The sequence below is a fragment of the Trichosurus vulpecula genome, chromosome 7 (genome assembly GCF_011100635.1).
Source record: "Trichosurus vulpecula isolate mTriVul1 chromosome 7, mTriVul1.pri, whole genome shotgun sequence".
NCBI lineage: Eukaryota > Metazoa > Chordata > Mammalia > Diprotodontia > Phalangeridae > Trichosurus > Trichosurus vulpecula.
In genome coordinates this window covers 191635695-191651908 of record NC_050579.1, presented here as the reverse complement: position 1 = coordinate 191651908, position 16214 = coordinate 191635695, and the positions used below count along the sequence as shown (strand labels likewise).

The 16214-nt window shown below is 38.4% G+C and overlaps 1 long non-coding RNA gene across 3 annotated transcripts in view; it reads right to left on the bottom strand.

Annotated features, from left to right (window-relative positions):
• Positions 1 to 3673: 3673 nt before the first annotated feature.
• Positions 3674 to 16214, bottom strand: part of LOC118855792 — a 38030-nt gene continuing 25489 nt past the window's right edge. The window contains exon 3 of one of the 3 annotated variants that reach the window (XR_005010811.1): positions 3674 to 3789. This is a non-coding gene — a long non-coding RNA (uncharacterized LOC118855792). Of the gene's footprint in view, positions 3790 to 8296; positions 8352 to 9750; positions 9842 to 16214 lie in introns of those variants that run through there. The other 2 variants (XR_005010813.1, XR_005010812.1) reach the window with 2 other exon arrangements.

Here is a 16214-nt window from a genome sequence, read left to right as displayed (position 1 = left end):
TTGCTAAACGTACAAAGTTTTTTATTATGTCCCTCAGAACAGATTTCTCATTAAACTGTGGAGATGTGGTCTGGCCCAGCTAATGGCTAACTTTGAATGGCTGCTGCTGCAAGATGAAGACAAACAGTAAATAAGTGGGCAAGAGGCAAGAGATGGTCTGGCATGCACCTTTAGATATTTCTATGGATCCCCAAGTCTCCCTTAAATCTGATCAAAAACATAATCCAGTAGCTAAGAGCCATGGATAATTATGAGGAATCTACTGATAATGACAATGATTCCAGAACAGGAGGGATCCCAGAGTCATAGGATGAGGTACAGAAGGGCTCATGATACTAGCAAAAGGAAGAGAGTGGTGAGACTGCCACAATGGCAAATGATGATAGTACCTGTGTTTTGGTCGTATGTACCAAGTATAATACTCTCCCTCTTTAATGAGTTTATAGATGATGACATCTTGGCATTTGGAGGGAAGAGCAACACTTTGGAAATTAGGATTTGAATTAGTGAATGAAGAAATGATCATTAAGAAATGGAATGAAGTTTGGTAATATGGATATAGGGTCATCCATCCTAGGGAGGAAAAAATGCATTCCCTTAAAAGCAACTATTAACTCCCTAACTAATATTATGCATGATATCGTGCATGATACAAAAATAAATGACATAGTTCCTTCCCTCCAGAAGTTTACATTCTAGCACGAGAAAAAAATGCAAATATATCATATGGCAAAATGTGATCTGCACATAGCACAGTGCCTGACACATAAAGTTCCTAATAAATGCTTGTTGACTTATTGACATCCTAAGAGAAGTACAAAGTGTTATGGGAGGAAGGCAAAGGGAGATAGCAATCACTAACACAGATGAGATGGAGTAACTGGGGGAGGAAGAAAAGAAATGGTATTAGTGCTAATAATATGGAAGTGTCAGAGTCTTGTAACCTCAGACTTCATGAGTCCTATGACCCCAGAAACCAGGATGTCCAAGAGGATTGGGAAGATAACGGAAGGCCAAGGACACTACTACAGCTGACTTCATGAAAAAGATTTATCATTGCCCAAACCCTTTAGTGTCTCTGTGCCACAACATTAGCCAGCTTATAGCATAGCACAGAGCACAAGACTTCCTCAAGTGAAAAATCAATGATAACCAGCTTGGTAGGCCAGCCTAGTCAATACCGTTCTACAGATTTTGGATTCTATATTCTGCCTCAGAGTAGAAGAAAGCCTAGTGCCCGCGTTAGGGCTATGGGTAGCAGTTGATACCTTTCTGTCTCTACAATTCAACTGTCTTGCTTCCTTGCTTATGGTAAAAACGAATATAATGGAAAAGAAGATCTAGGGCTTATGGAGAATAGCAAGCTGAGTGTGACTCAGCAACCTACTGCTGAGATCTAAAAATCAAGCAATATATTGGAGTACAAAAATAGGAGAATAGCCTGTGGGGAACCCTACAGTCATCTTCCCATTACACTTGGCACTAGTTAAGGTCCTATATGAGAACTCTGGCCAGGTCTGGGCTTCACATCAGAAAGACCATATGGAGATTTGGGGCCTAAATAGGTGAACATGATTAAAGCAGTGATAAATAAATTTAAAGGAACATGGATTTTTCAGCCTGAGGGAAGAAAAGGCTATGGGGGTAATTTGTAGCATTTTTCAAGAATGTGAAGGAAACTGACACATAGGATGGTGACCAATTGCTCTCAATCTATACAAGACTATAACCTGACAGATTTAGGTTAGATAAGAAAGTATTTCTTGACAATGAAAATTAGGATGGGATACTGAGAGAGCCTGCAGAAGCTTTCTTCGGAGGACTTACAAAAATAGCATAGATTCCAATCTTTCTGGAATAGTTTAAGTGTGGTTTTGCCAGAAGAAAAGGGAATGGATATGATGACTTTTTCTGGTTCCTAAGCATTTATTCAGTGCCAAGTTGGACTATAAATTGAGTCTATTTTAAACGGTGTTAATTGCAGATAATATCCTTGTACTATATTGTATTTCTTGGATGGAGAAAGCACAAGAATGAAACCACAAATCAATTTTGGCCAAAGGCTTTTTACTAAAACTTGTAGGATACTAGCCTAAAAGTTTTATCTTTGACTGTCACAGACCAAAAAAATATGTTGTATAACCCATCTCCTGAGATTCCAAAGCAGGCTCCTAACTGTTTCTTCACCATGTGGAGAACCCAGTGCCTCACACCCTCAATGAATATTTATGCATATTTAATTTCCCCACACTCACACTGGGCAAGAAAGAGGAATTGAAAGGATGAGAATATACCACAAACTTGCTGAATTTAGAGTCCTCTGACTTTTACATAGAATTATAGAAAGAATTTCACAAATTTATAGATTATTTAGATATGAAAAGAACCCTTGAGGACATCTAGTCCAACCCCATCATTTTGCATTTGAGGAAATTGAGGCCCACTGAGAGTAAGCGACTCGTTCGCAGTCACCTAGGTAGTGACAGAGTCAGGATTTGAACCCAGATCCTCTAACTGCAAATCCAGTGCTCTTTGTACTGCAATACAGTTCCTATGAGAACCTTAGGGAGGTTCACTTCTCTGGTTCTGAGTTTCTTCATGCATTTTAAAAAACATGTGAGGGGAATTAGACTAGATGAGCTCTGAGATTTCTTCCACCCCACAATCCATAATCCTCTTACAAAAATGGGATACATTGAGTCAGATACCAATTAAAATGAGTGATTGGGTGCTACTCTCTGACACATTTATCAGATGAGAACACATCTCAATTTTTCATTAGGTTTTACTACCTCCCCAGGTGAGTTGGTCTATTCAGATTGGCTGAGGGACTTGGTCATACTCCCTGGGACCTCTATAAAACCAAGAAGCTCACCAAAATTCAAGAAAGTGGAGAGGATTAAACATACCAACTAATCCCCTGAGAAGAATGAGAAACCAATTAGTAGGAGAGAAGGAGAGCCCTCCCACTCCCTGCTCCCTACCAAAGAATCTAGTGAACCTTGGAGTTCTGAAGGACTTGCCATTTTCCTGTCATCGTTCTAGCAGTAACCCAGGATCAGTGATGGTGGTGTCTGCATCTGGACCCAAGGACAGACTAGTTGTAAATTCCGGATGTTACAAAAAGCCCCAAAGAAGAGTTAACTAAGGGGAATATCTTGACTTCTCCACAAGGACTTCCAAGAGGTATGAGATATTCCTTAACCACAAGCTTGAGCTCACTCTCGAACTTACTTTAAGATTGAGCTTACTCTAAGCTTGAGCTCACTCCTAAACTTTGTGTGTATTTATGGCAGAGTATATCACTGATTGGGGGGTAGGACAGAGCAGAGGGAGGGTGGCAAAATTTTGCACCAACTCTTCTCGCTGTACTTAACTAGCTTAGTAAATCCCTTTCTAAAAGCTACTGAACTCTGATTGACAAGTAGATATCATTTCTAATCATGTTATGAAACAGCTAGGGCTTGTGAAGCATACCTTTAGGAAGACATCCCTCAACCCTGTAGGGTGACCCTTAGAACCCTAAGTGAACATAATTGCTATGCTCTGGAGACCTGACACATGAGTGAAAGTGGAACTTAGAATAGTGGCTTCAGAACATGTATTATACTCCAATCTCATGATCCTGTGTTCCTTCTGCTCCATGGAGAAATCTTTCTTCACAGTTCCCGGTCTTCTCTCTTCATACACCACCCATGAGGCCTCGTTGTTTCTCTCCTCATCAAAGTTTCCAGATTCAAAGTGGCTCCATCAGAGTACACCCAGTGGCCAGGAACTGAGGATGGTTTGCTACAAAGTAGTTTATCACAATACTAAGCTATTTGCCTTACCAGTTCACCCACTCGTAACTATAGGCCAATTGTGTCCAATTGGAGCCTTTAAAAACCCACGTAGGTACGAATGGATTCCCCAAACCCTTTTATTCCTGTACAGCAACCTCACAGAGATTTATCTTATCACAAAGGAAAAAACGAAGCTTTTTATGCTGCCTCTGAAACACTCCAAGAGAGACTGTAGGTTACTGGACATTTGGCAAAATAAACTCTGCATGAAAAATAAAAATTGGTTCCTTAAAAACAGATTAAAGCAAAGAAGGGTTAAAATTCTACCTTGAAAAACTGATTTAAAAGGGGAAAAACCTACCCTGTGAGGTTATCAGCACTTTCTGATGAATATCAAAGGCACAAATTGGTTTTCTCTATAGAGGAGGTAGTTATGGGCTTAGGGCCATGACTTTCTCAAGCATGTTCTACCTCTCATTTTGATTATTTCTTAAGAACTTTGGAGTCACCTGAAGTAGCAAAAGTGAAAAGATTTAACCTTGGAGAAAGAAACTTTCTCTTTCACTCATTAAATCCTCCCATTTAAATAGGATAGAGTCCTATTATATCACAACTTGTTATTGCACGGTTGGGCAAGTCTCTTCGCTTACCTTGGCCTGTTTCCTCACCTGTAAAATGAGGGGGTTGGGCCAGATAATCTCTAAGGCCCCTTTCTGCTTTAAAATTCTAGGAATTTGTCCTCTGAGAAATAAGTACATACCGAAAAGAACCAGCTTACAATTTATATTGTAAAGTAGGTGGGTAGATATATATATAGTCTGTAGAAAGGGAACAAAGGCCATAGGCCTAAGAGTGGGATGGATCCTAAGATCTAAGAAAGAGAAGGTTGAATCAAAAGGTCAGATGAACAAGATATCCAAACCAGGGAATGGCCAATCTCCTCCATTAATCATTCAAAAAGCATTCATTACTTCATGACTCACTTACTAGATACCAGGAACTTTGCTAAGCACTGGGAATATGAAGAAAAAGTTAAAATTTTCCCTTTTCTCAAGGAGTTTATAGTAGAACAGAAAATGTATGTATATATACATACATATATATACACACATATATATACACATATGTATTATGTATATATACCCAAATATACATGCATACACGAATACATGTGTATATATACACAAGAACTTGTATGTATATGTATACACAGGCACATATATGTGTATGTACACACACAAATATATGCATATGTGTATATACACACTTATACTAGACACATACAAAGTAGATACAGGGCCACAGAGAGGAGGACACTAGCAGTTGGGAGCACTGAGAAAGATCTGCAGAAAATAGCACTTGCACTGAGACTGAGTCTAACAAAAATCTAAATACCTAAGGATGATGTCACCCCAGAAGCAACCCATCCTGAAGTGTGATCTGCACAAAATCCAACAACTTGGCTAAAATTTAGAGTCTAAAGAGAGCTGAACGAGGCATTAGTATATTTCAAGAGCAGGACTTAAAACCACTTCTCCCTGACTCAAGGCCAGCCCATTATCTGCTATAACCCCCTTCTTTTCATCCTGTTACCTTATTAAAGTTATGTAATCATCTCAGTTAGTTTATTCAAATTATCATATCCTCTGAATTAGGGATTACTCTGCATCCCCTTCAATAATACTTTTTCCCATTATCTTTTCCCGTTGTCTGATTTATCTTATCTCATTTCATGTATACTTTTTATTACTATGACAAATAATGGAGAAAGGAAACATTCCTGCTTTACCTCTGAATTTAGCACAGAAAAACTCCAGTGTTTATCCACTACTGATAATTCCAGTTCTCAGTTTCATATGTGTGTGTGTGTGTGTGTGTGTGTGTGTGTGTGTGTGTGTATAACTTAGGGCAAGCACTCACATGGTGGTCAGAAGAAGCAACACAAGGACACTCTCAAGGTTTCTCTTAAGAACTTTTGAATTGATTGTGGATTGTGTGACATAGGAAACACTGGCACAGGACCGCTCAGCATGGCGTGCTCAGCAGAGAAGGTGCTGCACTCTGAGCAAAGCAGAATTGAAGTAGCTTGAAAGAAAAGCAAAATGCACAAATTTAGAGAATCCATCCCAAATACTCACATGGACTATTTGTGCCTGACCTGTGGTAGAGCATTCAGAGCTTGTATTGGTCTGATCAGTCACAGTCAGACACATAACTTGACTCTAACATAATAATTCCATTGTGTTCCTCTTCAAGAACGAAGGACAGTAACCAATCAATATGTGTGTGTATGTGTATATGTGTATGTGTGTGTATATATGTATGTATGTATATTTATGTATATGTGCATGTGTATATGTATGTGTATATATACATACACATATGTACATTGTGTGTGTGTGTGTGTGTGTGTGTGTGTGTGTATATATATCCCTGTGAACTGCTAAAATGGAAGAAACCCCATGTCCAAAAAGGGAGGGGAACCTGGAATAAGCCAGAGTCTAATCACAGTTTACAAAGATTATAACTTCATTTATTGCTTGAGAAGAAGCTTGCAAACTGGAACAATGAGATGGTGTTCTCAGCTGTTCAAAGGGGAGTGGGAAAAGGGTTAGGTATTTATACATATTTGAAATATTTATGACTATTTGAGGTATTTATGGCTAAATGGGGAGCTAAGGGAAAAATACAATAGATTGAGATGTCAAGGGAGTGAGGGTCTAAGGACAAGACATCTGCAAACACAACAAATCAGAAAGCAGAATTTCTGCTGCTCTTCAGATAAGTTAGGAACCAAGATATCTGCTGCACCCTCTGAGTCGGTCAAGACTGATTTCAGCAGTTGCAGGCATCTCTGAGTTCAGCTAATGTTTACTCTCAAAGGATCACTGGTATGTCAAGCAACCCTGGGCTTCCTGATTGGTTAGTTGCTGTGCTACTCCATTGTCTGGTTCCCCTGTAAAAAAAGAAATCTCTAGCATATTTATTTGGGAAGTACAAGCATTACAGAGCTCATGCCCTCTCTCTCTCTCTCTCTCTCTCTCTCTCTCTCTCTCTCTCTCTCTCTCTCCATATATATATATATATATATATATATATATATATATATATATATACACACACATATATACATATGCATATATATTATATATACAGATATATGTACATATACACACACATACCTACGTGTATGTATATATGTGTATACATATACATATATACATATGCGTGTGCATATAAACACATACACATATACATATATGTAGTATGAGTGTGTATGTATGTATCTTTCAAACTGGCTATCCCAAAGACATCTTAAATTCAATATGTCCAAAACTGGGCTAATTATTTTTTCCCTAAAATCTCCCTTCTTCTAAACTTCCTAATTTCTGTTGAAGGCAGTATCATTCTTCTAGTTTCTCAGATTCATAACCCTGGCATTATCCTAGACTCCTCACTCTCCCTCCTCCCATATATCCAATCAGTTGCCAAATTTTGCCAACTCTGCCCCCAAAATCTATCTTGTATCTGACCACTTCTCTTGCTTCCCCCCCTTAGTTCAGGACTGTCACTTTTCACCGAGATTATTGCAATAGCCTCCTCCAAGATTAATGACAAGTGGAAGGCTAGCCCCTTAACAAAGTGACTTCATAGCCAGGCAAGGATAACAGCAAATAATGAGAGCTGTAACCCTACCAGTTTAAGATGTGATAAGGTTAAAAGGCCACAGTTTCTGTTTTAGAGAGTAGGTGGTAGTGGTTGTTTTTCAGTTGTTTCAATCATGTCCAACTCTTTGTGACCCTATTTAGGGTTTTCTTGACAGAGATACTGGAGTGGTTTGCCATTTCCTTCTTCCGCTCATTTCACACATGAGGAAACTGAGGCAAACAGGGTTAAGTGACCTGCCCATGGTTACACAGCTAGTAAGTGTCTGAGGCCAGATTTGAACTCAAGAAGAGGAGTCTTCCTGACTCCAGGCCTGGCACTCTATCCATTGAGCCACCTAACTCTTCTAGGGTCATGTCCTAGCATCAGCTATATCATCTCTTTAGATTGCTACCTGCCCATAGTGCTCCATCTTTCTGGTCATACAAGGATGTTGTCTAGGAAATGCATCCATTTCCAAGAAGGAGAGACTCTTAAAGTTCCAAGTCCTGCTGGGAAAACTCAGAATCCCCCCCCATCACCTTGAGAAAAACCTGTTACAAAACCCCCAGAGTGATTCTTTTCCAGGAGCAGATTGATTTCTTCCTCTCCATCCCACAGATCCCCCCAAAAATTATCTTTGAGTATCTATTTATAGGCCTGTCTTTTGGAAATAGAATTAGATTTATTCTGTTTGGCTTCAAAGGGCAGAACTGGCAACAGTGAATAAAAATTGCAGAGGCATATTTCGGTTCAATGTTAGAAAAATTTCACAACAATTACAGCTATCTAATAGGAAAAGGGCCTTTTTGATACATAATGAATCCCCCATCACTAAAAGCCTATTTTTAAAAATTTTATTGATATATTTTGTTTTTACATAACATCTGCAGACTACCACCCCCCAATTCCATGAGAGGTCTCCTGTAAAAAAGGAAAACAATAAAGTAAAATTAACAGTGCTATGACCTCATCTTAAAGTGCATACAATATTCCATATCTGTAGCATCCCACCTTTATTTCTTTAAATCAATAGAAATCTATTTTTTTATCCTTCCCCCTCTCCACCCAATTGGAAAAAGAAGGAAAAAAATTCCTTGTAACAAATAAGCATAGTAAAGCAAAATAAATTCCCTCAATAGCCATACACAAAAATATTTGTCTCATTCTTCACCCTAAATCCATCACCACTCTGTCCCGGATAGTATGTTTCACTATCTTCAGGCAAAGGCTAAAAGACCACTTGTCAAGTATGCTATGGTTGGATTCCCTATTAAGGTATAATAACTTAGATTGGATAACCTCTTAAGTCCCTTGAAACTCTGAGATTCTGTGATGTGTGTGTGTGTGTGTGTGTCTGTCTGTCTGTCTGTCTGTCTGTCTGTCTGTGTGTGTTCCACTGCAGAGAACAGTTCTGGCAAACTGAATCCCAAAATATACATTCTAACAGCACTACCTCCCACTGCAAAAAAAAAAGCAGGGACAGTAAATTAGTAGTTGTGGGAATCATATTTGTACTGACTACTAGTAGATTCTCAATCATTTTTTTTCCTGGGAAGGGCCCTAGTGCTCACTTATGTGAGCACCCTTTTAATTAGGCAAAGCTAATGAGTGTCGTTGCCCTTTTTTTAGCATCTTGCTGGTGGTTATAGCAATCATTATTATAAATAAAGATAGTGAGAGTTTCAGGAGATTAAGGATTAATTCCTAAGAGAATTATTGTTTCTATTTGGGATTTAAATAAACAACTCAAAATCAGCAGAACAGAAAAATATTTTATCAATACCAAGCAAAAAAGTATGCTACCTGGAAAGGTCTTTACATGGCACTAGAAATTAATAAACAATGGAATTATTTTGCCAGTCTGTCACTTAACAGCTGGGTCACTTCTGTTAGCCTCAGTTTCCTTGTCACTATGATGAGACAGCTGAAGTAAGGGGAGTAAAATCTCTTCCAGCTTTGACGAAATGTGTTTTCCTGAGCTGGTGCAGTCTTTACCCTGCTGCAGTATGGCCAAGGGTTTTGGACTGAGAACCATGAGACTTGGTGTGAGATCTCAACATCTGCAACTCTGCCAGATTTCAACTCCACTGAACAAGATGCGCCTCCCAGGCTACACTGATCACTCCTAATCTCAATCACCATCCTGTTTAACTCTAGTCTACGATGTCACCTCCCTTCCCATCAGATTGGAGGAAAAGAGGGTGGAGTACTAAACTGCTCTCAAAGCTTTCTTTTATAAAAGGCAGAAATTGTTCTTTTGGCTCGTTCCATTCTCCACCTGCAGAACTGCCAGGTATAAACCCTCACCTCTTTCCAGCTTCCTGTTGTGTATTGCCTTTCCTCATTAGATCGTAAGCTCCTTGAGGGCAAGTTCTTTTTCTTATTTATTTCCCAAGTACTTATCGCAGTGGCTGAAACATAGTAGGTATTTCATAAATGTTTATTGAATTCAATTGGATTCTAGTCCCAGTTCTGCCACTAACCAGTTGTGCAACATCTCTGGGCCTCAGGTTTCCATATACATCTTTAAGGGAGAAGGGATAGGTTGCTGGTGAGCATGTGCAGTGTGCATGTATCTCAATATGATACTTAGGAGGAAATCTCTTCGTGAATTTAAGAGCGTGTGCAGACATTCTACAGCTGGTTCTGGTCCATCAAGCACACAGTGAAGAGGACTCTTTTTGATTGGCTGAAGAAACAATTTGGGTACATTCAAAAGGCAATAACCAGTCAAAAAAAGTCTCTTCCTGTGGTTCTTTCCAACCTGGATGGTAGTCTAGAAGGAAGATGAAGGAGGATGAGCTACTTTGAAACTCCATGTAGGGAAGGGGTCTCAGACCCCTCTCACTAGAGCTTGCATGAAGCCAAGAATATCTATTCTTTGCTGGTTTTAGGTAAAAGGGATTAGAAATGGCTACAACTCAGTGAGTTTTAAAGTGTAGAGGAGGTCCAAGAGTGGAGTCCATGCCAAGATTTCCTGAAATCCAGATGGTGAGGAGCAAAGTCCTGAACAACTCTGCTTGGTCTGGCCAGCAACAATGGAGAAGCAGACTCATTCATCAGTCATGCCACATTTGGAAATGAAATTGGTTTTTAAAAAGGAGCGGAGAAGGAGAGGATGTTATGAAGAAACTGTGTTAAGTTTGAGGCCATTTTCCTTGGGGAGAAAGGTGGTAAATGATCTGCCCCTACATGTTAGAAGGAAACATGTGTAACTCTGATCTTGATACATGTTTGCAATAAATACCCCTTTGTAAAAGTGAATTAATACTAAATGGTTAAACGCAATTGTAGTGCTAATCATAGGTGGTTGAGTTAGGGGCTCAGGCCAATAGCTCTAAAGAAGAGTTTGACCTGACCCCTCAGGGGTTCTCTTGGACCCCTAAGAATATGAAGCCAGCCTCTCTCTCTAAGAGTAAGGCCATTCTCTGAGAGTCTTACTTCATATAAAACAATAGAGTCGAACTAGTGAGGTTCCTTCTTGGTCTAAAGGTCTGTGATTCAGCCTATGATAACCTGAATTTGCAAACTAAGAGGTGTTTATTCACTTTACAAAACAATTCACCCCCAAAGCTTATTTAAATAGCAAGCTCCTCTAGCACATTTGATCTATGATTCAATTTACGAGAATGTGTCCTACACACAACTTTTCTGGAATGCATATAGTCGGGAGAAGTATAGCTACAGCTACCAAGAAGTTTGGTTGGAAACTACATAAAGCAGTTAAAGGCAAAAAAGTGACCCACAACTGATTACCCAGTCTAATTTCGTGGGCAGTACTTGGCCAGAGTTTATATGCCTGTTTTGTATGTAAGCACTCACAAGGAGTTGAAAATGTGCCTTTCTAGATGAATAGTCCTTTGCAATGGGTACCCTATATACTATTTTCCCGGAAGAACAATGGGAGTGGGTTTATCTATTTTCACTTCAGAAAAGAACAACTCTTCAGAAGAAAAATTAAAATGTTTTTCCAAGAAATCGAGAATTTTTATTAATAGTTTGGGGGAAGTCAGAGGCTTCTAAGTAATGTGAATCACCATTTTCTAGCCAACATTTGACTCTCTGATGATACAACTGATCATGGGACTTCCATTAACTTAAGTTGCTCACTTTTAATAACATAAAATATTAATCAGGACATCCTTCCTTCCCCAGAATCCCTGAAGGATGGTTAGATCAATGCTTCCCAACACAAACTATACAATGGACTGAAAAGATACATAATTTATCTCATGGAAATCCCCTTGCTCTCAGCCAAAAAGAAAGAAGAATCTAAGAGTGAAAAAAGCAGGATATTTGATAATACATATTTTCCTTAAGACTAGTAAAAATTGCTTACAATCTGGTTCCAGTCTATAGATTGGCAGCTAAAAAATATTGGACTATATAGAGCAGTGAATATCCATTCACTATTTAGACTTCTTAAAGAACTGGGACTAACTGGAGTCTCTCTCAGCCTACAAGTATAAGCACTCACATCACCATGGAACCACATGGAGCCAGCTTTCTTCTCAAGTTTTATATTTAGGAACCAGATGTGACAATTAAGAAAGTACCTCTGTGAATGTTGTATACTTGCTCCCCATTGTTCCTTTGAATTTTAGCTACATGCACATGTAATCTTTATTTTGGGACTTCTGTATAGAAGAGTTTTTCTTTAACATTGATCCTTATTTTCCCCTGGTGCTTGCTATAAGTGTGACTTTGGGCAAGTTATTTGCCCTCTCTGGGCCTCAGTTTTCTCTCTTGTAAAATGAGGAAGTTGAACCAGATGACCTCTGAGGACCCTTCTAGCTTTAGATCTATGATCTTTAATAATATACATTTCAAACTTTATATATTATTTATATATATATATTACATATGTATATATACATTATATATTTAATAATATACATTACAAACTCAATTACTTTAATAGTATATATTTCAAATTCAATTAATAATATACATTTCAAACTCAATTAATAATATACATTTCAAACTCATTTATTTGTCTTATTACATAAGCTCATCTTTTGTTGAACTGATTCAATTCAAGAAACAATTATAAAAGTATCTACTTTGTTCAAGATACAAAGACCAAAAAATACAATAAACATAATTTATATAACATTTTAAAATTTATAAAGGTCCTGAAATACATGATCTCATCTGAGCCTCAGGAGGATCCTACCAGGTAGGAACACTACTATTATCTCTATTTTATAGGCTTTGAAATTGAGGCTCAGAAAGGTTAATTCATATGCCTAAGGTAATATGTCAGTAGGAGGATTTGAATCCAGATCTTCTTGACTCAGTCTCCGACCTTTTATCCACTACACCAAAAGGATATGAAATAATCACAAATAATATATAGGAGGTCCAAAGAATAGCCTGAAAGATTTGAGGAGGTAGAGTATTTGCCTACCAAGGCATATTCTTCCATATGTGTGGTAAACTCACAGAGCTGATAAAGAATAAGTTCTTCTTACAAAGTATGTTCTTCAGCATTTCAGTCATGTCTGACTCTTCATGACCCCATTTGGGATTTTCTTAGCAAAGATATTAGAGTGGTTTGGCATTTCCTTCTCCAGCTCATTTTTACAGATGAGGAAACTGAGGAACACAGGGTTAAATAATGTACCTGGTGTCATACAGCTAAGAAGTATCTGAGGCCAGATTTGAACTTATGAAGAGTAAGTCTTCCTGATTCCAAGCCCAGCTTTTATCCACTTTGTCACTTAGATGCCATTTTTGCAAAATACAAAAGGACTATCATCCTCATCTTATTTGGATGTATTTTAGGAGGTGGGGGGAGAGGCTTGAGCTGCGAAGTCCATGGTAATCTCTCTTCTCAGGAAATGCCCAATAAAATTCCTAGCAGTATTCATCATTTGTGTTTTCCTCCAATTCTTCCAGAAGGCTCAGTCTCACTTGAAACAAAAGTATCACAAAAATAATGCCTCCCTATAATATCAGGGAAAGTTGTAGCGCCCCACCTCTGACTTCTCTCTTTAATTTCTATTAAAATTCTCATATATAACTTATATTCTTACTCTTCACTCACCTAACCATGGATATATTTCTATTGGCAAGGGCATTATTTTTTTCAAGCCATGAGACCGGTGTCTAAATACTAATTTGCACAGCAGTATTTCTGTAAGACATGAAAAATGAAATGCTCCCGTGTGTAATTATTATTATTTGTAATTGCAGGTTTCAGTTTGCACACTGATTGCTCCCTGGAGCCTTAGTGTTCTAACAGTATATGTAGCAATAGAAGGCATTAGAGAATTTCCAGAGTTCTTTTGGACTGCTGTGAGTGAGGACTGTTTCTTTCTGACCAATACTCTTGCCAAATGCAGAAGCACATATAACAAATTTCATAGAGAAAAAACTAATCAACTCTATATTGTTTTGACATATTTTAATTCTGATTCTTACCTGTTTACCTTACCCTGCTGAGTGAAATTAGACAAAACAGGTTGGAAAAGGAGGTACAGCTGGGGGAACACTTAGACCATAGGAGTATGAGAGTATAGAGGGGGCGGTGGAAAAAAATGAGGGCCACTGATGGAGAGAAAGCACAGAGCAGAAAATGTAGTCATTTACAGGTTGTCTCACTCATTCAAATATTAGCTTCTTGAGGGCAGGGACTATGTTTTTGTATCCCCAGCTCCTAGCAAAGCACACTGTCGAGGACACACTAAGGGCTTAAAATCTGTTTATTAACTGACCAGCTGAGTGTAATGTTAGTGAGTGAGGTGTAAGATCTTCCCTGTCCATTAATAGGCCTCATGTGAGCCCATTAAGGGAAGTTTGCTTATAGGAACACTTATACACCTTTTGTTAATAAGCTAATTAGGCAATGAGTTGGGTTGTGATGCCTTCTGGCTCTGAGCCTATTAGCTAGAAGAGCATATATTGTGAGAGGTGAGCTTTTGCTTTGGGGGCTTGCTTATGAGAAAGATGTTGTGATTCCCTGATCAAGACTCTGAGTAGCCCTATGTTCAGATCTTCCGACACCTTAGAAGTAAAGGCTCTCTTGATTCAGTGGTGGATGTAAAGCTTTGATTCAGGCAGTAGAGCCCTGTCTGTTGGTCTTCATTTCTCTTCGTATTTTTTCTTTGTAATTGAAGAAGATCATTGACTCCTTTAAGTTGCTTTCCTTAGTAAAGCAAATCTAAGAACCTTCACTAGCCGCCGTCCTGGGTATGCCAGTGTGGTTGCCTGTCACACTGAGTACAAGAGCAAATTAAAAGCAGGTAGGAGGCTTGTTAAGTAGTAAATGAGAAGGAACAGTGAGATGGCTAGGATCTCAGGGATGAGAGTGAGGGTATTAGGTGCCAAAAACAAGAACCTGAAAGAGGGTAGGGAGACAGTAAAATTCATAAAGGAAGTGACATCCAAGAGAAGTTTCCAAAACTCAATTAGAGGGAGATATCCTCCCATTTAACTCCTAATAAACAGCACACAGAACAACATCAAAGAGAGAGGATAATTGTAAATATATTTTATTAAATTTAACAAATACATATATCTAAGAGAATGTAAATATCTCGAGGAAAGGAATTACATATATCCTGCTTTGTCATCTTCAGCAGGGTAAGGTAAGTGAGTAAGAATCAAAATTAAAATATGTCAAAAATAATATAGAAAGAGTTGAATAGTTTTCTCTTTTCTCATGAAAATTTGTTATATGTGCTTCTGCATTTGGCAAGTGTATTGGTCAGAAAGAAACAGTCCTCACCCAGCGCATTCCAAAAGAACTCTGGAAATGCCTTTCACATAAGCAGCTAGGTGGCACAGTGGATAGAGCACTGGGCCTGGAATCAGGAAGACTTGAGTTCAAATCCAGTCTCAGACACTTACAACTGTGCGATCCTGGGCAAGTCACTTCACCCTGTTTGCCTCAGTTTCCTCATCTGTCAAATGAGCTGGAGAAGGAAATGGTAAACCACTCCAGTATCCTTGTCAAGAAAACTCCCAATGGGGTCACAAAGAATGGGACACAATGGAACAAAAACAGCAAATACTCATTGGATAGATGAATGAATGAATATTAAGATAAGAAGGGAAGTATGTAAAATATAGAAAGGGAAGAAAATACATGTGTATTTTAAGTCGTGTTCTTTTAAGAAAACTATGTCAACATATCTGAATGTACATAACACATAAAATAAGCATGGGATTCAGGGGTTATTTACTTTACAAGAGAAATTCACTGCTAAGATCATTCAAGTAGCCACCCTAGATGTTTAATTTAACCTATTAAAACCTAAGGTTCCTCATCTATAAAATGGAAACCATGATACCAACCTTTCAGGGTAGTGAGGATGTAAAGCAATGATGTCAAATTCAAATAGAAAAGAAGGCTACTAAATCATACATAAGGATCTCTGTAGGCTGCATATTAACTTAGAAAACCACATATTAATATTATCTATGTTTTATTGCATTTTATTTATTTTATTAAATATTTCCCCATTACGTTTTAATCTGGTTTGGGCCATGCTTGGGAGGATTGTGGGCCATGTGGGCCGTATGTTTGACACCTCTGATGTAACGTATATAATTTCATCAGCATTAAAATGAGAGGTAAATTGTTACTGCTGTTGGGGTTATTGTCTCAATCCTCTCTTTTTAACCGGGGCTCAGATAGAAACAGTCCCGGGGCAAGACGTCATCCTGCTATTATTCATTTGTTTTCAATGTTTAGTGGCAAATGCTTGGCGCAATGCCTGGCAGATAGTAGGAGCTTCATAAACCCTTTGTTGACTTGACTATTGCACATGAAGACAA